Genomic DNA, 25,287 nt, shown 5'->3' on the forward strand with positions numbered 1-25,287 from the left:
AACAACATTACTGGGAAGTTGGTTCCAGACCCTCACGATTTTCTGTGTAAAAAATGTGCCTCCTATTGTCTGTTCTGAATGCTCCTTTGTCTAATCTCCATTTGTAACCCCTGGTCCTGTTTTCTTTTGTCAGGTCGAAAAAAGTCCCTTGGGTAAACATTGTCAATACCTTTTAGAATTTTGAATGCTTGAATCAGGTCGCTGCATGGTCTTTGTTCAAGACTGAATAGATTCAATTCTTTTAGCCTGTCTGCATATGACATGCCTTTTAAACCCAGAATAATTCTGGTCACTCTTTGCACTCTTTCTAGAGCAGCAATATCTTTTTTATAGTGAGGTGACCAGAACTGAACACAATATTCAAGATGAGGTCTTACTAATGCATTGTACAGTTTTAACATTACTTCCCTTGATTTAAATTCAGCACTTTTCACAATGTATCCGAGCATCTTGTTAGCCTTTTTTATAGCTTCCCCACATTGTCTAAGTCAGCATAAACTCCTAGGTCTTTTTCATAGATTCCTTCAACTTCAGTATCTCCCATATGATATTTATAATGCAATGTTGCACATTGAAAGGTGCTGAAGTTCCTGTTTCTTTTGTTTTAAAGTATTTTTTTCACATTCTGAATGCTTTGTAGATAAATGGCATCTCAATTTTGCAGGATTAAGAGTTTCGTTTGCCAAAATTTCCTGACTAATGTAAATACAAGTACTGGTCCCCGCAACCATTACCTCGTGTATCAAAATAATCTGTCCAGTTTTAACACAACTTAGCATTCGCCAGCTTTGCTCGATGCACATGTAAAAAACACTGGAATACAAAGATGAGGTGGGTGAAGCAATTAAACAAATTAAAGAGTGATAGAGTGTACAGGATGTTGCGTACCACTTCTGGTGGGCTGTGATGTGTACATTAAACGGGATTGGTGGCACACAGTCGATAGGATTTGTAGCATTTTGGTTAAATATGACACTGTCAGAACAGACTGTACACGTTGTTTCCAGAAGTAGTGTTAATAGAATTTCCTCTTTCCTCTTGGTCTATAGTCTTGAGATATTGAACCTGGCTGAATAAACCCATATAAAACGTGGAGCTGAAATCGATCACTCACACTGCGGCACAGTTCACAATACAAATATAGCCTCTTTTTGTTACATATTAACTTCTGTTACTACATGCAGCATGCCTCTCTAAAAACGTATCATATTGAAATAATAGGAATAGTCCTATATCCCTGGCAACACTGTAACACGTAGTTTATATTGTTGAGAATGAAAAGAACTAAAACTGTGGTTTTAATGGTTTGCTTATTTTAATTTAGTCATTCTCACAGAGTTAGGAATATTCAGTGTAGTGCGCTACTTTTATGTGGAGTGAAAATGCTGGGACAGCCAGATTAGGTTTTCTTATTCCTGAACAGTGAACACAAGCAGTAGAGTGAGCATGGATCACAGGCCCAGAATGGCACTTCAGTATGATTGTGTTTATACCATAACAAGCTGTTTGTTGTGTTGCGAATTTTGGGAGTTGTTTGCGGACCACCTGGAATTTACTCACGGACCACAAGCTGGGAACCACTGCTCAAGGGCAATGTGATCCCAGAGCCCCGCTGATGTCTGAGGTGCGTTTATTATAAATCGAGCTCATTGCGGTTAAGAAGAGTGGTTCTCCTCCAGCTAGCAGCAGTTAAGAAGAGTGGTTGTCATTATTGATGTCAGTCCAGTTAAAAGAAGAGCTCTGATAGAGAGCCCTTATTGAGAGTGTGGAGGGACAGAGATTAGGATAAAGCTCTTTGGAGTTGATTGATTCAGAATCCATCAGCTGGAACTTGTCCACCTCCCTTTACTTGATTTCATTGTGTGTCTAAATTCTCCTTAATTAATTTATAGAAGCTTTGCTAATTGGAAAGGTAATAACTTTGCCTTTGGGTATAGCAGGAACTGCTTAGCACTCCCCATTCCAAAATATACAGACACACACCCATGCTGTCTGACGAGGGTGTCTCTGCTGATTCCAGTACGTAAGTGTGGTGCATGGAAATCCAGTGGTTTCAGTCAGAAATAAAACAGCAATTAGGTATTAATATTTTATTACAGACACACACAGTTTTGTAATTTATCTATGTGAAGAGAATATTTTATCTTGAAGTTCAAGAAAAGCAATTTGCCTGTCAGCCCTTATGGTGTGCAGAAGTATTACAAGTTAAATTGAGCATGAAGGTTTTTCTCTTCTAGTAATGGGTCTATTTGTCTGATACCTGAAGGCACTTCACTGCAGGTTCATTGTGTGCTGGAGCTTGCTCTCTCATTTTATGCGGGATTATTTTTATTCTGACCGTCTCTTAAACGGTGTTGGGATCACAGTCTCCCTCTAGTCGAGGCAATGACAGTGTGGACTTCTTAGTGATTAAATAATTGATCTGCCCTTGCAGATATTTTTGTTTTACGCTTCTTCTAGTAGATATCACTGCTGTCTAACAGGCCAGGCTTTCTTTTAACATTTCATACCCCTCAACTGTATGAATAAATATATACAAAACGCATATATTGCTATATCCAGAAGCTACACTTCCTATTACTTTGCTTTAATAAGCAGTAATTAGCACTCACAGTTTCAAACCTGGGCTCTCTTTACTCTCCTGATGTGTGTGTGTGTCTCTCCTCAACTAAGTATCCTTTCTTTTGTCGTTGCAAAGGTAATGCAATTCAAGGCCAGGGCCTTTCATCAGCACACTTTGACAAGGGTGCTTTACTATACTTATGCAAACAACATTCATGTCACCCATGCTTTGAAAGAAAAGACGCAGACTGTCTCCCATCTCAGTGGGAATTAATACTACAGTATAAGCTATTGTAAACACCATGTTGAAGGCAAATAGCACTGATGTGCTTTACAAAGCACATAAATCATGAGCAGGGTTGCAAGAATTCAGGCCTGAAGAGTTTTGTTTTACGATTTCTAGTGCAGCGTTTAACGTTGGGAGGCTAATAATTTTATAGCTGCCTCAACCTCCTCTTCATCTTCCACACCCAAAAACGTTTTTAATTCTTAATACAATATTAATTAATTAAGATTTCTATCAATAATTAATTATATGCTATATTGTATAAGTATTGCTGGTTTTGGATATTGGGGGTTGGTTATAATATGAGTCACTGGAATGAAAGCATATTACAGGCACAAGAAATAAATTGCGTGCACAAAAGTTTTGGACCACCAACAAAAAACAACTGTATGTAGGCCTACATTACATTTAAAATTGCAGACCTTGGGGAATTATTAATTCCAGAGGGATGCCTGTCTCAGCTACAGCAACAGGGTTGTTCTGGAGGTACTAGCACTTCTGTCTTTCTGATTTTCTTTCACAGTTGAGGGCACTAATTCACAGAGGCATTGTTTCCTTCAACCAGGACTGGTCATATTTAATACCCCTTTTAAAAGAGGTGGACAATCTGCTCAACCTCAGTCATAGAGAAGATAGTGACGACCCTGAATGTAATCTTGCACTGGAGCCTCTGCTGCTTGGAAGCTTGAGTTCTTTCTCCTGGCTAGCAATGAGACCAGAGGTGTGTGGAGTTTGTCTCAAACCGGAAGACATCCACTCACTAGGTAATCAATGCATTCCACGTGCTGCCATTCCTGCATGCTCGCTGTACTGCACTAAACTGCTTTGACATGCCCTGGGGAAACTAGCATGGCAGCACCACCTTTAATGAAATTAATGAAGTGCGTGATATAAACTGAGCAGCCACAAAGCAGGAGTCGCCACTAGAGGGGGTTCCCTTTTGAATATAGTTCCAGATTGGATGCTGTGTGAGAGAAATATCTTTTCTGCTTTTTTTTTTATAACACATCTCCCAAAGAATCATTGTTTGCAATAAAAGTTACACAAGAGCAGTGAAACGACATCCACTATAGGGTTGTGCCGATTCACACAGTGAACCGCGATATTTTTCTTGACGATACAGTGACACCTGTATCGATACACTTGTTGTTGTTGTGTTTTTTTTTTTTTAATAAAGTAATTTTGATAATTAGAGAGTGTTTGTTATTTATTAGCAGCCTCACCTACCAATCACTGCGTTGAGGGTGTTTTTGGCAGCTGAGCGAAACAGAAGCTGAGCGGAGGCGGTTTTATTAATGTTGATATTCTCAACAGAGCGGTGAAATTTGACCTGCTCTGGCTGGTTTCAAATCCAGTGTGGACTCACATCATGCTCTTGCTAAGAGTCATGCTGTGTAAAATGTTAAGGCTCAAATTTGCAGGGTTCCAGACTGGGACTCAAGTGGTTGCAAATGGGGTTAGGCAGATTGATGCCTGTAACCCAAAAATGATGTCTCTCCCTTTAAAAGCATGTGTCAGCATTTATGAGTGAGCTATGACCTTGGTCTGTAAGGAGGAAAAAAGTGCAACTCACGTGTTTTAATAAACTGAAGTGGGAGAAGGACGATAACAAATGCTTGTAAGCGTCAATTAACAGCAGCAGAATACGAGAACCTAATTTTCATGCAACATGACAGTGTTTGAGTTTTGTGTAAACATTTAGTATTTAATATCGTAAATGGCAGAACCAACTTGCTGCAATTTAAACTTGTTTTTACTGACAAATAAACGGTAAGAGCTGTCTGTGATGCATGCTGTCAGATCAGGACTCCACTGACACTGAGCATGGGAGCTGCACGATGCTATTCCCGTTACAACTAGACACAATTAAAGGTGTGGTCACCAGTTCCAGACACAACACTTGCAGAATAGTTGAAATATAAACATGCTGAGTTCATTGCAGTCATACACTGCATTGATTAACCACTCAGGAGAACCTGGCAAGAAACAAGGGAGTACAGGCGTTACGTTACCGTTTTAGTTTCACTTTAGTGTCTTAAGTTGTATTTTAAGCAGTTTAATATTGTAGCAACTAACTTGCTCCTGAAGTGGCACCCAACAGTTGAATTTGGCGACCAATTTTTTTTGGTCTCCGCACCATTGGCTCCTAAGACAAAAACTTTGCCTGGAGCCCTTATTTGTAATTTTGTTTTAAGTAAATGAATTTTAAAAAATAAACGGGAAACAAAAGCAAAGCTTATTTGAGCAGACATGCTTTACCAGTGTTATTGCACTTGCACAAGTAAATAAGACAATTCTGTGATTTCTATGTTTCATGCTTAATTTACTGTGTTGTGATACGTATCGTATCATGAAGACACTGCTAATACCCAGCTCTAATCCACTACCATATTCCAGCCATGTTACACCTTTAAACAGAATATTTGGAAACTATGAGAGATTCCAACAACACTAAAGAACTGAATAGCTTTATTTTAAAATAGGTCATTTATAAGGGAGCTCATATTTTAATGCCAGGGTTGTGCTGTAAATAACCCAGCCAGCCTGGGGGAGGGGAGGGGAGGTTTAAAGACTCGGAGAGGATGTGTTGCACTGGGGGAGGGGAGGATTAAAGACTCATGCAGGATGTGTTGCACTGGAGGAGGGGAGGGTTAAAGACTCATGCAGGATGTGTTGCACTGGAGGAGGGGAGGGTTAAAGACTCATGCAGGATGTGTTGCACTGGAGGAGGGGAGGATTAAAGACTCATGCAGGATGTGTTGCACTGGGGAGGGGAGGGTTAAAGACTCATGCAGGATGTGTTGCACTGGAGGAGGGGAGGATTAAAGACTCATGCAGGATGTGTTGCACTGGGGAGGGGAGGGTTAAAGACTCATGCAGGATGTGTTGCACTGGGGGAGGGGAGGGTTAAAGACTCATGCAGGATGTGTTGCACTGGGGAGGGGAGGGTTAAAGACTCATGCAGGATGTTTTGCACTGGGAGAGGAGAGGGTTAAAGACTTGGACCGGATGAGTTACACTGAATTTGCATGGATCTGGATGCTGAAGCTATGAGTTTCATCCCCAGCCAAGCTCGAGATGCAGCAGATAGTTCTACCATGAGCACTCCTCGAATAGAGATGGACATCACCAGCAGTGCGAGAGCTCTTACAGAGCCGCTGAGAGGTGTCATCTGTTCAGTTCGCTTGATTCCCTGGTACTTTTATCATTATTATTTGCATATGAATAGCACATTGACATTTATCTGGTGATTTCAATCTAATCGGTGGTCACATTTAGAATCGATTGTGCATAGCCACTCATCTACTCTAGTGTGGTCCCTGTGCTAAATAGATAGGGCTGAGATGTTATACAGTATGTCTCCTTTCTTTCTTTCTTTCTTTCTTTCTTTCTTTCTTTCTTTCTTTCTTTCTTTCTTTCTTTCTTTCTTTCTTTCTTTATGTAATAAACATGTGTTTTGTGAACCAGGAAATGTGTATTTCTAAATGAAGCCACTTCAGTGTTATGCACAATGCACTGGCTGTATCTTGAATGTAAGGGTGCATTGATCTTTTGTACTGTAGTCGCCTTTGCACAGGCTAAGATGACCAGCAGTGAGATCTCACTTTATTAAGATTACAAGTGTAGCAATCAGCCAGATAACCCGTGGGATATTGAGAAAGAACCTTTCATAATTTATCTGGATTTTATTTGGAAAAAGCAGTCTCAACAGCTACCCTTTAACAGCTCAGATAGAGATTAACACTGCAACAACGTGTTGCATCGGCAAATCTGCTGCAGTATGTACAGTGTAAGAAGTATAATTATTACTACTATTATTGTTATTATTATTTATGTATGTATGTAAATTACAATGATAGCTCTATTTGCCACACTGGGATAATCTTAGTGTCTTATGTATTCAGTCGGCACTTCATTGCATTCACGCACTCCTGGTGTGTCTAGTAACTGCAACACTATTCTCCTCACGCCACCTTTCTCATTAGAGGCCTGGCTATTTTTAGCTGCCTGCAATTCAAGCAGTCTTGGGGGACCTTGGGGAGGGAGGAGGAGGGTGTATGGAACTGTGTGGAGCTATGACAGGGATCACGCAGCTGAACAGCCGCTATTGCATTATTCTATTCTAGGCATGCTCTCCATCAGGAGTCTCTAATTGGACCTCGCTGTATACACTTGAACCTGTGCCAGTGTTTATTTATTCTTAAGCAGCTTGGTACTAAGGGGCCACAGAGTGGCAGCAAGTGGCTCGTGGGTTTGAGGTGTGGCCTGCTGGTCTGAAGGTCTTGAGTTTAAAGATCAGCCCCAGGGGCACAGTCTTTAGAAGATTCAGTATAGAGTTAGTCCAGTGTGTTGAAACAATGCATAGTATTGGATGAATATTTCCATCACAAAGTGCTAAGCTTGGAATGCTCCGTATATAGTTTTTAACACCCTTGATTCCTGATTTAAAACTTTGGCAGTATATTGTATCTAATTAGCAAACATTTGGCACTGGGTTTGTACCGTGCATCATGCATCAGCCTAGAAATAACTCCAAATACAGAATAGGGTCTCATAAATAGGTTCATAAGCCCTAGTGATATAACAACTGTTAGGAAATACAGTCCCTCTGAAAAAAAGAAACCCAGCATGCCTATACGTCAGTTAGTAATGTTAACTTGAGTGGCGGGGGGGGGGGGGGGGGGGGGGGGGGGGGGGGGGGGGGCGGGGGGGGGGGGGGGGGGGGGGGGGGGGGGGGGGGGGGGGGGGGGGTGGGGGGTGGGGGGGCGGGGGTCGGGGGGGGGGGGGGGGGGGGGGGGGGGGGGGGGGGGGGGGGGGTGCTCTGTGGGATCCTCCTGTCATGCTAATGATACAGAGAGGTTGGGTTAGGGAGCACTGTTTGGAAACCTGGATTACCAATCATAAAAGAGTGTCAGTGTCTGGAGAAAGAGAGAGGGGCCAGCAAGCCTAGCTGTGGAATTCAGATGATACCTATTATTTTATTACATACCTGAGTAGGAGGGGGTCAGTTTAGCTGGGCAACCCCCTGAGTGTTAGTGAGGCATCAGCAAAGTATCTCTGAAACCCGAGACGTACCGGAGAGCGGAGGCTGAGGGACGCTGCAAGGAGCAGCACTTCTTATTTGTAGTTTTGTTGCTGTGTTTTATTTTCCTTTCCTTTCTGGATTATTATTTGCAGCAGCTGTTAGTGCAATATGGACTGTCATCTCCAACCATTGCTGGTAACCTGCGAGCTCTACCCACTTACCGTTGTCGGTATTTGGGCAGCAGCACAAGAGTGCTGTTTACTGAAATAAATCAAATGGTGCACCCCTGTGTTGTTTCAAATAAACTTTCTGTCTCTTGTGTCAGTGAATTCCCTACACCCTCCCACACAGCTATATTGGGAAACTGTACACTCATGCGCTCACCCTCTCTGCGTCTTAAAATACTCTGTACTTGGACCCGAATATTTAAAATTTTGACTCATCGGTCCATAAGGCCGACTTCCACCCCTCAGACTTTCATTTCTTAAAGTAGTTACAGTAGTTACTTTTTTCTTTGCTTAACTGAGCGTATTTTGCCATTTTCTGCTCCCTTATATTCAGGAATGACAAACTTATGCCTATGCTACCTATATTTATAGTAATCGTGGACCCTCAACTGTTAACAGTAATTGGTGACAAAAGGTTAATTAGCTAACATGCTAGTTAACTCAGAGAACATCTAACAAAGACACTTTTATACTTAGGCCAGTGTTCTAACCCGTGTTATACACATTTCAGACTTTTAACAGACTTGGGCTTCAGACTGAAATCCCCTTGCTTTGGGTGACCATTTCATTAAAGATTTACATTTTCATTTAAAAATTTAATTTTTGAATGCAATTCACTTATGATTATCAGCTTTTATAAGTGCACGTATCATATAATGAAATATTAAGTGTTTATAGACAAGTTTATACAGTTAAAAGCATAGATAATCATTAAAAACCTGGTTTCAAGCAGGTTTACTCAAACTTGTGACTGGTGTGTGTGTGTGTGTGTATATATATATATATATATATATATATATATATATATATGTTGTAGTGCATTATGAGAAAATATTTAATCAAGGGGTTATCTTACATCATAAACTGCGAGAACAAGGTGAAATATTTTCTAGAAATGCACTGCTGCCCATATGTTATTTTTGATATTACGTGGATTTTAAAAATGATAAAATATGTTGTTGTTCAAGATATGTATCAGTAATACATATAGAATGTACCTTTACGTGTTCATACTCACTGCCTTCTCTTTTTGTAATGACAATAACGTGTTGAATTCATAATAGTATTGTAGCAATCTTTAAAAAGACGCCACCTACCGGGTCTGTACAGAAAAGCCAAGGCACGTAGCTGAAGGTATTTGCTGTTTATTAGTTTGACCGGAGCCTCTGGGGAAGACCCTGCCCCTTCAAAGCATCATGTTGCCAGGTTTTTACTCACTGCTATCTTTTTTCGTTCCACAGAAAATTAAATTTGGCAAGTGTGTGCTAAGATCAGACACCAGAATTTTGGTAACACTTTAGTTTAGGGATCCGTTATAAACAATAGCAAAAACAAAACAATGGCACAAGTGTATAAGAACTGTATTGCAAAAACAAAGCAACCCCATACAGATCTACTTCGAATCCTAGCTCCTAGACAATCCAGGCCGTCCGGTGTCTTTGCAAACTAACTGCATTAATATCATTATTATATATGCTACCGTTAGGTGACAATATCTGCAGACACTGAGTGAACTTCCATTGCTATGCTGATGATACCCAGCTATATTTGTCCCTAAAGCCAGGAATTTTGTCTGCCTGCGTGTTATTAGCTACTTGCCTTACAGGCATCAAGTATTTAATGCCACAGAATTCAGAAAAAAAACAGGGCTGGCAGAACCAACTAAAAGGAAATGTGGGATTACATGAACTTGACCCTTGCAGTCTCTCATCCAATCTTAAACTAGAAATTATTTGGGGGTCATCTTTGATCCTGATCTATCATTTGAAACTCAGGGAAGTTACTAAAGTATCTTGTTGCCATTTGAGAAATATAGCCAAACTTAGACCAATTATTTCTCTATCTGATGCAGAGAGACTAATGCATGCCTTTATTTAATCTAGAATTGATTGTTGTAATGCACTTTTTCTGGTGTCCCAAAAAGTGTGGTATCCCGCTTGCAGCTTGTTCAAAATGGTTTCCTTTTATCACTCGATCATTCATCCTTCACCATGACACGCTTGAGTGACTATGACTGATCGATATGCACTTACTCACCTAATTAGTGAGACAATTGATTGGACACTGGATATGGAGTGATTTCAGCTACTGAATTGCAAGCTTGAATAAAAGCAATAAAGAAAATCACAGAAAAAAAACAATATGCCACATCTGTCGAGAGAGCAGCACCTTCGTGCAATCGGCATGTTGAAGGCTGCACTAGAGCAGCGTACTGTGACTCGCCATCTTGGGTGCTCAGGATGGTATAACCAGAAACACTCTGTCAATGACAGGCCATGAACTGAGAGACCAAGAGTCACAAAACCTGCCCAAGATCAACAGATCATTTTGCAGCATCTTCGTGATGTCAGTTGTTAATCTGCACAATAAAAAAGTCACCGCACCTGCACTAAAACAGAATTTGTCATTTTTTAATCACATCAAATGAATTTTATCCAAATATAGGTGATACGTTTGTTTTTATGGTCAAATATAATTGATAACCATTGCACACTTACTGACATATAGAGGATCAAGCAGTAACCGTTGCACACTGACTATCTGTCACAAAGACGACCGGAGTAGGTGGCGTCAGACCAGAGCCAGGAAATAAACAACAAGAGAGGTGGACTTTGGTGGACCTGAGCGAATAGTTTTCGCTCAGCATTTAATGAGTGAACAGAACAGTAAACAAGAAGGTTGTACAAAGAAAAATACAGGACACGGCACTCGTTGCCAAAACAAAAAGACAAAAAAAACCGAACTCCACAGACAACCACGGTGAGCAGATATTTTACTTATTTACTTTACGTTATTACCTCCGTCTCCAATCCCGTTCTCCACTCACCGAACACACAACCTCGAGTGGGTGAAAACATGCAGCTTTTGTGCACCTGTATCGTGACTCGACTGCTAATCACTCATTAAATTGGAGTCTCGGTACAACTACACGTGAATTAATAAAGTGCAGTTCCCCGTGCTCACATGTTATCACGTTTTACTTTCGAGTGAAGTGCTGTGCAATCCTGGTGCCTAAATACAAATATACATTTTAAACACTCATGTTACACAGACCCGTTTATATCCTGTGTACCAATGACTATACACCAACATTAACACACAACACAAAATACACACAAGGGCGGAGCACACATGGCCTCTCCCCCCTTTTTCCCCCCCCCCCCCCCCCTCTGGTGGGGCTCCGGCCCACCCCCCCCCTGCAACCCCAGGCGATGCGGAGCGGCTGACAACCCCACACGTTTCCTGTGGACCCCAGGTGTCCTGTGCGGGCAAGCTTTGACACCCCCAGGGCCGAAGCCTGGTCCAGAGTTTGCTTTGTCGCCGTCTAAGCGTTGCGGTCCGCTACGCCCTCTCAACTGTTTGGGGTCCAGGGTCGACGCCCACAGCGTCACTGGAGGGTCCGCTACGCCTCGGCCGACTGTTGGGGTCCCCTTCGTCAGGTCGCTGGGGTCCGCTTACGTTCCCGACCCGCCGACTTTGGGGTCCGGCTGCTTCGTCAGGCAAGCTGGGGCCGCTACGCCTCGCGCCGACTGTTGGGGTCCGCGATCGTTCAGGTCCTGGGGTCCGTACATCCCTCGACGAAGGTCGTCAAGGTCGCTGGGGTCCGTTACGCCTCAACTACCTGTTTGCTTCCCCAGGTCGATGCTTGGGCTGCTGAGGACGACCAGCATAACCCCAGGCGATGCAGAGCCCGACTTTTGGGTCCGCTTCGTCTGCTCCTCTCTCCCCCTGATGGTGATGGAGGCAGAGTCAGCTCCAGGCAACCCCAGGCGATACCAGGCAGGCATCCTTGGGCGAAGAGTGGCAGGCATCCTTGGGTGAAGCGAGGCAGGGAGTCAGGACAAGCTGGGGTGCGGGTGTTCTTCCCCGTGCTTCCCTCAGCAGCCTATGCAAGGGCTGCTGAGGACCGCCAGCATCTAGTCCTGGTCCTTCTGGTGAAGGGAGAGGCAGCTCCTGCTCCTCTCCCCCTGATGGTGATGGAGGCAGAGGCAGCTCCAGCTCCTCTCCTCCTGATGGTGGGGGAAGTGATACCAGCAGGCATTCACCCTCTGCTGGTGGACAGGGACCCAGCAGGCATCTACCCTCTGCTGGTGGACAGGGACCCAGCAGGCATTCACCCTCTGCTGGTGGACAGGGACCCAGCAAGCATTCACCCTCTCCTGGTGGACAGGGACCCAGCAGGCATTCACCTTCTGCAGGTGGAGGAGGCAGAGGCAGCTCCTGCTGCTCTGCTCCTGGCGGTGGAGGTGGCGGAGGCAGAGGCAGCTCCTGCTGCTCTGCTCCTGCCGGTGGAGGTGGCGGAGGCAGAGACAGCTCCTGCTGCTCTGCTCCTGCCGGTGGAGGTGGCGGAGGCAGAGGCAGCTCCTGCTGCTCTGCTCCTGCCGGTGAAGGTGGCGGAGGCAGAGACAGTTCCTGCTGCTCTGCTCCTGCTGGTGGAGGTGGCGGGGGCAGAGGCAGCGAACGTGAGACAGACGACCCGAGGATGGACACCGCCTGTGGCGGAGGCAGAGGCAGCGCCTGCTGCTCTGCTCCTGCCGGTGGAGGTGGCGGAGGCAGAGGCAGCTCCTGCTGCTCTGCTCCTGCCGGTGGAGGTGGCGGAGGGTCGTCCGTCACCGTGCCAGGCGCCTGCGTAAGTCTACAGTCGCGTGACGGGACCGTATAGCGTGTGGACGGAAGACACCTGACGGCCCGCCTATCCGTCTCCGTCGAGTACAGCTCCTGCCGGTGGAGGTGGCGGAGGCAGAGGCAGCTGTACACTAACTATAATATAGAGCTTCAGGCTGTAACCATTGCACACTGACTATCATATAGAGCTTCAAGTAGTAACCAGTGCACATTGACTATCATATAGAGCTTCAAATGTCAGTAACCATTTCACACTGACTATCATATAGAGCTTCAAGCAGTAACCATTGCACACTGACTATCATATAGAGCCTCAAGCATCAGTAACCATTTCACACTGACTATGATACAGAGCTGCAAGCGTCAGTAATCATTGCCCACTGCATATCATATAGAGCTTCAAGCAGTAACCATTGCACACTGACTGTCATAGAGCTTCAAGCAATAACTATTTCACACTGACTATCATATAGATGCTCAAGCATCAGTAACCATTGCACACTGACTGTTGTATTGAGCCTCAAGCCTGCACTCCGATCTGCAGTTTATTTCCCATATAATGCTTTCAGTTAAACTGCCTGTCTGATCCTGAGTGCTGGGAAAGGAACAGAGGAACATGTGCAGCCTGCCTGCTCGTTGGTAAATAGCTGTCATTTTGCTTAGCTGTTAAAAAAGGTAACAGAATCATAAAGAATAGGCAGATTTATTCAGATCAGCCTGCAGTGCTTCTATCAGTAATGTGACAGAGTGGTGGCGATGATGTATAGCTAGAGGTGCAACAGAGTGGTGGCGATGATGTATAGCTAGAGGTGCAGTAGAGTGGTGGTGATGATGTATAGCTAGAGGTGCAACAGAGTGGTGGCGATGATGTATAGCTAGAGGTGCAGTAGAGTGGTGGTGATGATGTATAGCTAGAGGTGCAGTAGAGTGGTGGTGGTGATGATGTATAGCTAGAGGTGCAGTAGAGTGGTGGTGGTGATGATGTATAGCTAGAGGTGCAGTAGAGTGGTGGTGATGATGTATAGCTAGAGGTGCAGTAGAGTGGTGGTGATGATGTATAGCTAGAGGTGCAACAGAGTGGTGATGATGATGTATAGCTAGAGGTGCAGTAGAGTGGTGACGATGATGTATAGCTAGAGGTGCAGTAGAGTGGTGGCGATGATGTATAGCTAGAGGTGCAGAAGAGTGGTGATGATGATGTATAGCTAGAGGTGCAATAGAGTGGTGACGATGATGTATAGCTAGAGGTGCAACAGAGTGGTGACGATGATGTGTAGCTAGAGGTGCAACAGAGTGGTGACGATGATGTATAGCTAGAGGTGCAGTAGAGGGTGGCGATGATGTATAGCTAGAGGTGCAGTAGAGTGGTGATGATGATGTATAGCTAGAGGTGCAGTAGAGTGGTGGTGATGATGTATAGCTAGAGGTGCAGTAGAGTGGTGGTGATGATGTATAGCTAGAGGTGCAACAGAGTGGTGATGATGATGTGTAGCTAGAGGTGCTAGAGTGGTGACGATGATGTATAGCTAGAGGTGCAGTAGAGTGGTGGTGATGATGTATAGCTAGAGGTGCAGTAGAGTGGTGGTGGTGATGATGTATAGCTAGAGGTGCAGCAGAGTGGTGATGATGATGTATAGCTAGAGGTGCAGTAGAGTGGTGATGATGATGTATAGCTAGAGGTGCAGTAGAGTGGTGGTGATGATGTATAGCTAGAGGTGCAACAGAGTGGTGATGATGATGTATAGCTAGAGGTGCAGTAGAGTGGTGACGATGATGTATAGCTAGAGGTGCAGTAGAGGGTGGTGATGATGTATAGCTAGAGGTGCAGTAGAGTGGTGATGATGATGTATAGCTAGAGGTGCAGTAGAGTGGTGACGATGATGTATAGCTAGAGGTGCTAGAGTGGTGGTGATGATGTATAGCTAGAGGTGCAGTAGAGTGGTGATGATGATGTATAGCTAGAGGTGCAACAGAGTGGTGATGATGATGTATAGCTAGAGGTGCTAGAGGTAGAGTGGTGGTGATGATGTATAGCTAGAGGTGCAGTAGAGTGGTGGTGATGATGTATAGCTAGAGGTGCAGTAGAGTGGTGACGATGATGTATAGCTAGAGGTGCAACAGAGTGGTGATGATGATGTGTAGCTAGAGGTGCAACAGAGTGGTGACGATGATGTATAGCTAGAGGTGCAGTAGAGGGTGGCGATGATGTATAGCTAGGGGTGCAACAGAGTGGTGACGATGATGATGATGTGGTAGCTAGAGGTATAGCTAGAGTGGTGGTGATGATGTATAGCTAGAGGTGCAGTAGAGAGTGGTGGTGATGATGTATAGCTAGAGGTGCAGTAGAGTGGTGGTGATGATGTATAGCTAGAGGTGCAGTAGAGTGGTGGTGATGATGTATAGCTAGAGGTGCAACAGAGTGGTGGTGATGATGTATAGCTAGAGGTGCAGCAGAGTGGTGACGATGATGTATAGCTAGAGGTGCAACAGAGTGGTGATGATGATGTACAGCTAGAGGTGCTAGAGTGGTGACGATGATGTATAGCTAGAGGTGCAACAGAGTGGTGATGATGATGTGTAGCTAGAGGTGCAACAGAGTGGTGATGATGATGTATAGCTAGAGGTGCAGTAGAGTGGTGGTGATGATGTATAGCTAGAGGTGCAGTAGAGTGGTGGTGATGATGTATAGCTAGAGGTGCAGTAGAGTGGTGGTGATGATGTATAGCTAGAGGTGCAGTAGAGTGGTGACGATGATGTATAGCTAGAGGTGCAATAGAGTGGTGACGATGATGTATAGCTAGAGGTGCAACAGAGTGGTGATGATGATGTGTAGCTAGAGGTGCAACAGAGTGGTGACGATGATGTATAGCTAGAGGTGCAATAGAGTGGTGACGATGATGTATAGCTAGAGGTGCAACAGAGTGGTGATGATGATGTATAGCTAGAGGTGCAACAGAGTGGTGACGATGATGTATAGCTAGAGGTGCAACAGAGTGGTGACGATGATGTATAGCTAGAGGTGCAACAGAGTGGTGACGATGATGTATAGCTAGAGGTGCAACAGAGTGGTGACGATGATGTATAGCTAGAGGTGCAACAGAGTGGTGACGATGATGTATAGCTAGAGGTGCAGAGTGGTGAGATGATGTATAGCTAGAGGTGCAACAGAGTGGTGATGATGTATAGCTAGAGGTGCAGTAGAGTGGTGGTGGTGATGATGTATAGCTAGAGGTGCAGTAGAGTGGTGGTGATGATGTATAGCTAGAGGTGCAGTAGAGTGGTGGTGATGATGTATAGCTAGAGGTGCAACAGAGTGGTGGTGATGATGTATAGCTAGAGGTGCAGTAGAGTGGTGGTGATGATGTATAGCTAGAGGTGCTAGAGGATGATGTATAGTAGAGAGTAGAGTGGTGGTGGTGATGATGTATAGCTAGAGGTGCAGTAGAGTGGTGGTGATGATGTATAGCTAGAGGTGCAGTAGAGTGGTGGTGATGATGTATAGCTAGAGGTGCAGTAGAGTGGTGGTGATGATGTATAGCTAGAGGTGCAGTAGAGTGGTGTGTGATGATGTATAGCTAGAGGTGCAGTAGAGTGGTGATGATGATGTATAGCTAGAGGTGCAGTAGAGTGGTGATGATGATGTATAGCTAGAGGTGCAACAGAGTGGTGGTGATGATGTATAGCTAGAGGTGCAGTAGAGTGGTGGTGATGATGTATAGCTAGAGGTGCAGTAGAGGGTGGCGATGATGTATAGCTAGGGGTGCAGAAGAGTGGTGATGATGATGTATAGCTAGAGGTGCAGTAGAGTGGTGATGATGATGTATAGCTAGAGGTGCAGTAGAGTGGTGACGATGATGTATAGCTAGAGGTGCAGTAGAGGGTGGTGATGATGTATAGCTAGAGGTGCAGTAGAGTGGTGGTGATGATGTATAGCTAGAGGTGCAGTACAGAGTGGTGGTGATGATGTATAGCTAGAGGTGCAGTAGAGTGGTGGTGATGATGTATAGCTAGAGGTGCAGTAGAGTGGTGGTGATGATGTATAGCTAGAGGTGCAGTAGAGTGGTGACGATGATGTATAGCTAGAGGTGCAGTAGAGTGGTGACGATGATGTATAGCTAGAGGTGCAGTAGAGTGGTGATGATGTATAGCTAGAGGTGCAGTAGAGTGGTGGTGATGATGTATAGCTAGAGGTGCAGTAGAGTGGTGGTGATGATGTATAGCTAGAGGTGCAACAGAGTGGTGGTGATGATGTATAGCTAGAGGTGCAGTAGAGTGGTGGTGATGATGTATAGCTAGAGGTGCAGTAGAGTGGTGGTGATGAGGTATAGCTAGGGGTGCAGTAGAGTGGTGACGATGATGTATAGCTAGAGGTGCAGTAGAGTGGTGGTGATGATGTATAGCTAGAGGTGCAACAGAGTGGTGGTGATGATGTATAGCTAGAGGTGCAGTAGAGTGGTGGTGATGATGTATAGCTAGAGGTGCAGTAGAGTGGTGGTGATGATGTATAGCTAGAGGTGCAGTAGAGTGGTGGTGATGATGTATAGCTAGAGGTGCAGTAGAGTGGTGGTGATGAGGTATAGCTAGAGGTGCAGTAGAGTGGTGGTGATGATGTATAGCTAGAGGTGCAGTAGAGTGGTGGTGATGAGGTATAGCTAGAGGTGCAGTAGAGTGGTGGTGATGAGGTATAGCTAGAGGTGCAGTAGAGTGGTGGTGGTGATGATGTATAGCTAGAGGTGCAGTAGAGTGGTGGTGGTGATGATGTATAGCTAGAGGTGCAGTAGAGTGGTGGTGATGATGTATAGCTAGAGGTGCAGTAGAGTGGTGATGATGATGTATAGCTAGAGGTGCAGTAGAGTGGTGGTGATGAGGTATAGCTAGACGTGCAAAGCGCCACTTCAGCTCCCCCGCCAATAGCCGCTGCATCTGCTTGAGTCAGTGAAGCCACTTCCTATTAACTGTCACTTCCAATATCACTGAAAAATCACTCTGCTAAAACTTTTAGCAGATACCTACTGTACAGACTTGGCACAGGCAGCCAGAGCGACATCCCCTCCACAGTCCCTTATATAAATATTTCTCTGAACAGGTGCACCTACATATTTAGAAACCAGCACTGGTTGGTAATTGTGTTGTAAGCTGGAGTACGTCCAATTATAGAAATAAAAAAGTAAATTGTTTCTAAAATAAACGTTGATATTAAATCGTCAATTTCGCAAAAAAAATTAAAATTAAGTAGCATCAAGCTTAGTGATATGTTGATCTGCTCTCTAAGAGGATGTGATGTTTTAAGAAACAGGTGGGCCTTGTTGAATTAAACATGTAGTTTATTTTTACAGGGCCTTTTATATTTTTGCAAAGCAGCACAACCTCAAAGCAAAGGGACCCTTCAGCCTGAACCATCTTGTGAATGAAAAGCTCTCTTCACTTAAGTACTTTCCAGACAAACAAACACAAAGACTAAAAGATTGAATCTTCCCTCTTAAAGACAAGTCCCAGTCCCAAGTCCAACTGATCAAAGAGCAGCCACCCCATAATAGGCCAATTGTAAAAATATTTTCTATTGACCCAATACAAATACAAAATCGATTGTCAATAGTAATTGTTGTTATGACACACATGCAGTGTCTTTCCTCTTGAAGTGGGAAGATTCAGTCTGTTTGTCTTTGTGTTTGTTTGTCTGGAAAGTACTTAAGTGAAGCGAGCTTTTCATTCACAAGGTGGTTCAGGCTGAAGGGTCCCTTTGCTTTGAGGTTGTGCTGCTTTGCAAAAATATAAAAGGCCCTGTAAAAATAAACTACATGTTTAATTCAACAAGGCCCACCTGTTTCTTAAAACGGGAACATCCTCTTAGAGAGCGGATCAACATATCACTAGGCTTGCTGCTATTTTATTTTTATTTTTTTGCGAAACATTTATTTTGGAAAGAATTTACAGTTTTTTTTCTGTATTTATTTTTCAATTCAAGCAGAGAATGGGTGAAATCGACTTTTGTGCTTTAAAAAAAAACAAAAAAAATGACTACTAAAAATGTTTCATTTAGCGAAATCCCTTTATGATAATTAAACAACTGATTGTTTGTTTTACTTTCTGACGGTTCATTGTGTAGAAAGTGGGTGTCATAGCCCTGGATTTTACTATTTCTGATCATCTTGCCATTCATGTTGAGGTGAATCTGCCAGTACAGTCACCAACGCTTGAACGGGCGCGTTTGTGTTAACATGTTTCACCCGCAGTAAGCGATGGATGGTATTAACTCCCACACAATAACCTGACATTCAAAATGTCCCCCAATCACCAGTACAGTATCAAAACAAACACACGTGTATGTGATTAAAATCTTTATTAAGACATGCATTACACAAATAAAAAAAGATGTATTAAAAGCTATGAATGTCATAAAAAGTACAGTAATCCTTTGCATATCTGACCAGGGTAGACATGTAAAAAGGCGGATAAATGAATCCTGTTTTAAATACCATTATATACAGCTGTAATAATTACTGTACTGCATTATTCTTGTTTTGAGATTCATTTTTTATTAGGGTGCTCCCCTAAATCCCTTGTTTAGAAAGATACAGGGTATTAATGCTTGTGACAGACTAGCCATCTGCTGTGTGGATGCGTGCATTCACTGCTGAGTGGCAGGCAGGAGATCGAGACGGAGGGTGAAGTTGATACGCCCCCCGCAGGTGAACAGAAGTTATTTCCCGCCGCCAGATCCCGCTTCTCTCTTTCAACTGTCATCTCCTCACACTCACCCAAGTCCCTCCCCCTTCCTCACTCATTGGTCCAACACTCCCTATCTCTGACTGCTTGTGTCAGACCTGCTCTCACCCCCCTCAGTGTCGCACTCACACGCAGGCAGTCTTTCAGCTCTAGTCACACAAGCACCAAAGCACACAGAGAACGCTAACAGATCTGAACAAGAATAATGCAGTTTACAAACACACATTATTTACAGAGGACTCCCATCCCCTTCCCAGTGCATGATCAGGTCCATACCCACATTGTCCCCAGCTTTTTGAAGCAATGCTTGCTGACTGACAGAGTTCCAAGCATGCTTTAGCAAGCGCACAGCATCTAACAGAGACATATTATTTACACTGAATTTCCATGCTGATGCTCAACTCTTTTCTCTTTCCAGCCATGCTTGCTTGCTGTTTCGGTCAGTGCTGTTTTTCAAACTATAAATAAACCCAGGACTGCGTACAGGGATTAAATAGTCAAGGTATAGAACAGGGGTCCTCGCTCAGTAACGAGGTGCAAACAGCTGATTGATAGATCTGTCAAGCTTTTACTACAGTAAAATACGTCCTTTTTATTGAAGTCTATGTGAATGGCAAGGTAACAAGGTGAAAACAGCTGATTTATGGATTAGTACGAGTGATTTCTACAGTATAAGAAGTGTGTTTGTTATTTAAATCTATACGAATGGCACATAATGACATCCAAACAGCTGAGTTTACCCGAAATCTATCGGTAGATGAGCTGGTTAATACCTACAACACCACCTAGATTGGTATCTTAGATGCTGGAGCGCCAATCAAAACCCAGACCAGAGCAGTCCTCTGTAAAAAAAAAAAGCTCACCGAGGTTCAATGATACAGTTCGCAAGAAGCAATATGAGGGTCCCTCTACTGCCCTTAGATGAGTTAGAACAATGTAAATTTGTAATCCTTTTTTTATTAGGAATTTACCATAAAAATTTGATTAAACTAACATATTGCTAACGACGAGCTGACAGACCTGGGGGGGGGGGGGGGGGTGGGTGCGGGGGGTGGGGGTGGGGGGGGGGGTGGGGGCGGGGGCCGGGGGGGGGGGCGGGGTGGGGGTGGGGGGGGGGGGGGGGTTGCCACTTCTATGAACACTCTCTCCATACGACAGCGAGCCCAGGTTTTGGAGTTAAGGGACAGCAGGAGTGCAGCCGATCGGAGACATGCATATGCAGGAGAGCCCTCTGGGGATTAATGGGCTGTGTAGGTGCATTGTGATAAGGGGTGGTGGGACGGGAATGCATGCCTGTGATTGGGGGAGTGCTCCAGACGGAGCGAGATGTAAACCTGGCAGAGGGAGGGGCCGGGTGAAGAGTGAGTTTTGGAGCTGTGGGAGAACTTGCTGTTTTTTTTAATTACCGAGTCAGACAAGCAGAGACGGTTTGCTTTGTGTGTGTTACCTGACTGTTTATTAAACCATTTCATGTATCCTGTGTTCGACATTGTTTATTGCATTTCAGTGGCGAATTGTGACTTTTTTTTAACAGGTGAGGCACAAATCACAAAATAGTTATTACAATGGATAATGTACTAAAAGTAAATTTACTTTGTTCAGCTGATTGCATGCATGCCTTCGCTGAGAGCATTTAAATACATTCAAATAGACTGCAGTCGCTGTGTAAAATATACCTCCCATCGATTAAAAAACATTAGCACTGTAAACAACACATCATTTACAGAATTTCAGATACGTTTTTATAATCAGCTGGCAAATCAGAACCTTAAAACCACATAGTATTTAGTTCTACAAGTCATTATTTACACCAGAGTGGAACATTCACTATAAACACACAAATACAATATCACAAAGCCATTCATTCAAAACGAACAAGGCAGCTTGTCATGTGGCAAACTGACAGTTTTACTCCTTAAAAGAGAAGTAACGTTGTTTTATTTAGTTGAAAAGAGGAAACATGACAAACAATAGTTTGTTCACAGCGCTGCCTTCCATTTCATGAACTCCTTGCCATGTTCGTTTATCGTCTTTCTTCACAATCCAGTGCTAGTGTTATCCTGCATCCTTAATAACTGATTGCCTCTCTTCTTGGGATCTTACTGTAAAAACTTATTTTCCTCAGGTCTCCTATAATATCAGATTCAGCTAATTCAGATCGCACAAATTCTAACTGCTCCAAATCCAGTAGGTGCCTCATCAAGCTGTGGTTACCATAACAAGGGACTCCCTAGCGTGTGGAGTTGCCATGATAACCAGCTGCTTTATGAGGCACTCAAGGTTTGTGCGTCATGTGGCAGTATGCGACAGGACTACATGGTTTCAGATTTCTGGAGTTGCGCTTTCAGTGCTGGTGAAAGCGAGCTGAGACTTTTAAATAGTGTCACGTCTATAAAGTGGTATGTGAAAAATACAGCGAACAAGGGCTGGGGCTTGGCTGGAGAAGCAGTACTGATGTGCCATGCAGTGGCTTTTAAACTTGTTTTACTCTGGGGAAAAATATATATTTTAAATAGCGCGTGTCAAAAAAAATTGGACCTGACAAGCGCTGAATAAATGGACTGCAAAGGGTTGAAGCAGAAGACTGGTGATAAAACAATACATTGATTATATAATTACTACTAATGATTTGTATGCAAATTATATTTATTTTGAATATAAGCATAAGAATCGACCCCAACATTGGGAAACATTGGGCTAGATCATCATATTATTCCAATTTATGCTACCCTTGATAAATTAATTGATCTTTCCCCTAATAGTCCTACCCTTAATATTGGCTCCCCTCATTCTTCTTACATTTCTTTAAAAATAAAATACTAATAATAAACTGACTCCATTGTGATTTAGCAGTTGGTTCAAACAATTTAACAACAAACAGGATTGTAAATAAATATAAAACTATGAAGAGGGACCAACAAATAGGATCCAGAATCCAGAAAGAGGAGAACAGGTTTTAAATGCTGGGTTGTTTTTTGGATGAGATAATAATAATAATAATAATAATAATAATAATAATAATAATAATAATAATAATAATAATGTTTGTAATAAAACAAACTTAAATGATATGGAGATTGAAATATGAGATTAAAACCAAGATTAACAAGACTCATTTTTTAAATCTCAAGATTATTGCGATTTATTTTTTTTAATCGCTTGACAACACATGTATTTGTATATACATATACACGCACGCACACACAGCATCATGACATGCAGCTGCAGTGTATTGTAGGCTTTTTCTCTACAGGCGTCTGTGTGTTATGCTGTGTGTATGTACAGTACATTAATCTAGTCTGACTCAAATGCTTGTCATAGTGGTGCAGCACTCTGAAGCGCATTTGTTAAAATCAGCCGAACAGAATGCCCCTCAGCAGGAGCCTGTAGGAGCAGGAACACGGTGAGAAGCCACAGTGCTGCTCTGGATTGAAGATGAGCTGTGTTTTTATGTTTTCCTTGTTCTCGGGAATGGAGTTACATGCAAAAATATAACCCTCATTCTCCCTCCCATTAAAAAAATAAAATAAATAGTAATTATGATTGATTGGTGGTTTGTACATAAGCACTACAGCTCCATATCTTGTAGTTACCAAAAAAAGGCTAATTGCTTGTATATTTTTACCACAAATTGATTATGGTGACACAGTCTATAGGTTTGCATCGCCCTTAACATTAAGCAAATTGGATCCCATTTATCATGCAGCCTTGAGATATATTACTAATTCAAATCACAGTATTCGTTGTTGTGTGTTATACAGTACTCATCATTGTGTTATATAGTATTCATCATTGTGTATTGTGTTATACAGTACTCATCTTTGTGTTATACATTACTCATCATTGTGTATTATGTTATACAGTACTCATTGTGTGTTATACAGTACTCATCATTGTGTTACAGTACTCATCATTGTGTGTTATACAGTACTTATCGTTGTGTTATATAGTATTCATCATTGTGTGTTGTGTTATACAGTACTCATCTTTGTGTTATACATTACTCATCATTGTGTTATACAGTACTTATCATTGTGTTATACAGTACTCATCATTGTGTGTTGTGTTATACAGTACTCATTGTGTGTTATACAGTACTCATCATTGTGTGTTATACAGTACTCATCATTGTGTTATATAGTATTTGTCAATGTGTATTGTGTTATACAGTACTCGTCATTGTGTTACAGTACTCATCATTGTGTGTTGTGTTATACAGTACTCATCATTGTGTGTTGTGTTATACAGTACTCATCATTGTGTTATACAGTACTCATTGTTGTGTTATATAGTATTTATCATTGTGTATTGTGTTATACAGTACTCATTGTGTTACAGTACTCATCATTGTGTGTTGTGTTATACTGTACTCATCATTGTGTTATACAGTACTCATCATTGTGTGTTGTGTTATACAGTACTCATCATTGTGTTATATAGTACTCATTGTTGTGTGTTTTATAGTACTCATCAATGTGTGTTATCTGGCTGGACCTCTTTGGCATTGTGAAGGTTGAAGGCTATTCTGTGTAAGCTGCCTCCATACATACATGAGTACTTTACAGTTGCTTGTAGTAACTACAGCTTGCAGATCACACTCATTTTTGTATTTTACGGTTCCTAAAGTGCGTACTGAGGCTGCTAAAAGATCATTTGCTAATTTTGCTCCTTGGTCTTGGAATGAATTACAGTCTCAACTTAAGTTGCAGTATAACACAAAGTTCACGCTGCTGGGCTGACAAATCTTTTGTGTTGTATGTTGGCGTGTAGTGATTACAACCACATAACATTGTAGTTGTGTCCCAGGATATAATATGAACACTAGTGATTTAAAATGTATATTTGTATTTAGGCACGAGGATTGCACAACACTTGACGTGCAGGTAAAATGTAATAATATGTGAGCACGGGGAATTGCACTTTATTAATTCATGTGCAGTCGTACCGAGACTCCAGTTGAATGATTGATTAGCAGTCCACTCTCGGTACAGCTGTATAAAAGCAGCATGTTTTCACTCACTCGGGGTTTTTGTTTTGGAGTGGGGTACGGGTGTGGAGAGAAACATAAAGTAAAGTAAAATATAACAAGATGAATTGCTACGAGTGCTGGAAGCACCAGCACCGTACTTGTTTTGTGTAGCGTTCGTCCACCCTCTTTTGCTAGTGTCTACTTGTTTTATTTGTCTCTTTATTTTTGGTGTAAAGTGCCGTGTCCTGTGTTTTTTGTTACAATCTTTTTATTTTCTGTCTGTTTATTTATTAAATGCTGAGCGCAAGCAAGCGCTCAGCTTCACCAAACTCCGCCTCTCTGTGTCTCTTCTGTGTTGGTCCCTGTTTCTGGTCTGCCGTCACCCACTACAGCCGTCTTTGTGACACAGTCCCAAATAACTTTAGTACAATTCAAGAGTAAGCTGCATGATTTTTTAATTGAGAGTTGTGCTTGTTATAAGCAGCTGATTACACCTGTCACAAATTGATTGTCACTGACTGATTGTCTATTGTATTGAGTATGACCTGTCTGTGTTCTAAAAGTATTTTATTTGTGTATTTGTGTGTTTGTATTGTAATCTGTTTTATTGTACTGATGGTACCTTTCTTGGCTAGGTCTCACTTGAAAAAGAGGTTTGAATCTCAATGTGATTTCTAGTAAAATAAAGGGTTAATAATATCCGGTGAGCACAGGCAGTGACAAACAGAAGATCATGAATACTGCTGGTGAACAGAGTACCTCACAGACCCTAAACTAGCATAGTTAATCTCAACATTATCTGTAACAGGGCTGTACACTTTTAGATTTTTAACTACTGCCCCTTCGTGCCTGTACAGGCAGACTT

At 42.8% G+C, this 25,287-nt stretch overlaps 1 protein-coding gene across 2 annotated transcripts in view; it reads left to right on the forward strand.

Annotated features, from left to right (window-relative positions):
- trappc9 (trafficking protein particle complex subunit 9) overlaps nt 1-25,287 on the forward strand; it is a 370,303-nt gene that overhangs the window by 167,992 nt on the left and 177,024 nt on the right. The gene's annotated exons all lie outside the window — the stretch shown is intronic.

Source organism: Polyodon spathula, chromosome 4, assembly GCF_017654505.1.
Source record: "Polyodon spathula isolate WHYD16114869_AA chromosome 4, ASM1765450v1, whole genome shotgun sequence".
Lineage (NCBI taxonomy): Eukaryota > Metazoa > Chordata > Actinopteri > Acipenseriformes > Polyodontidae > Polyodon > Polyodon spathula.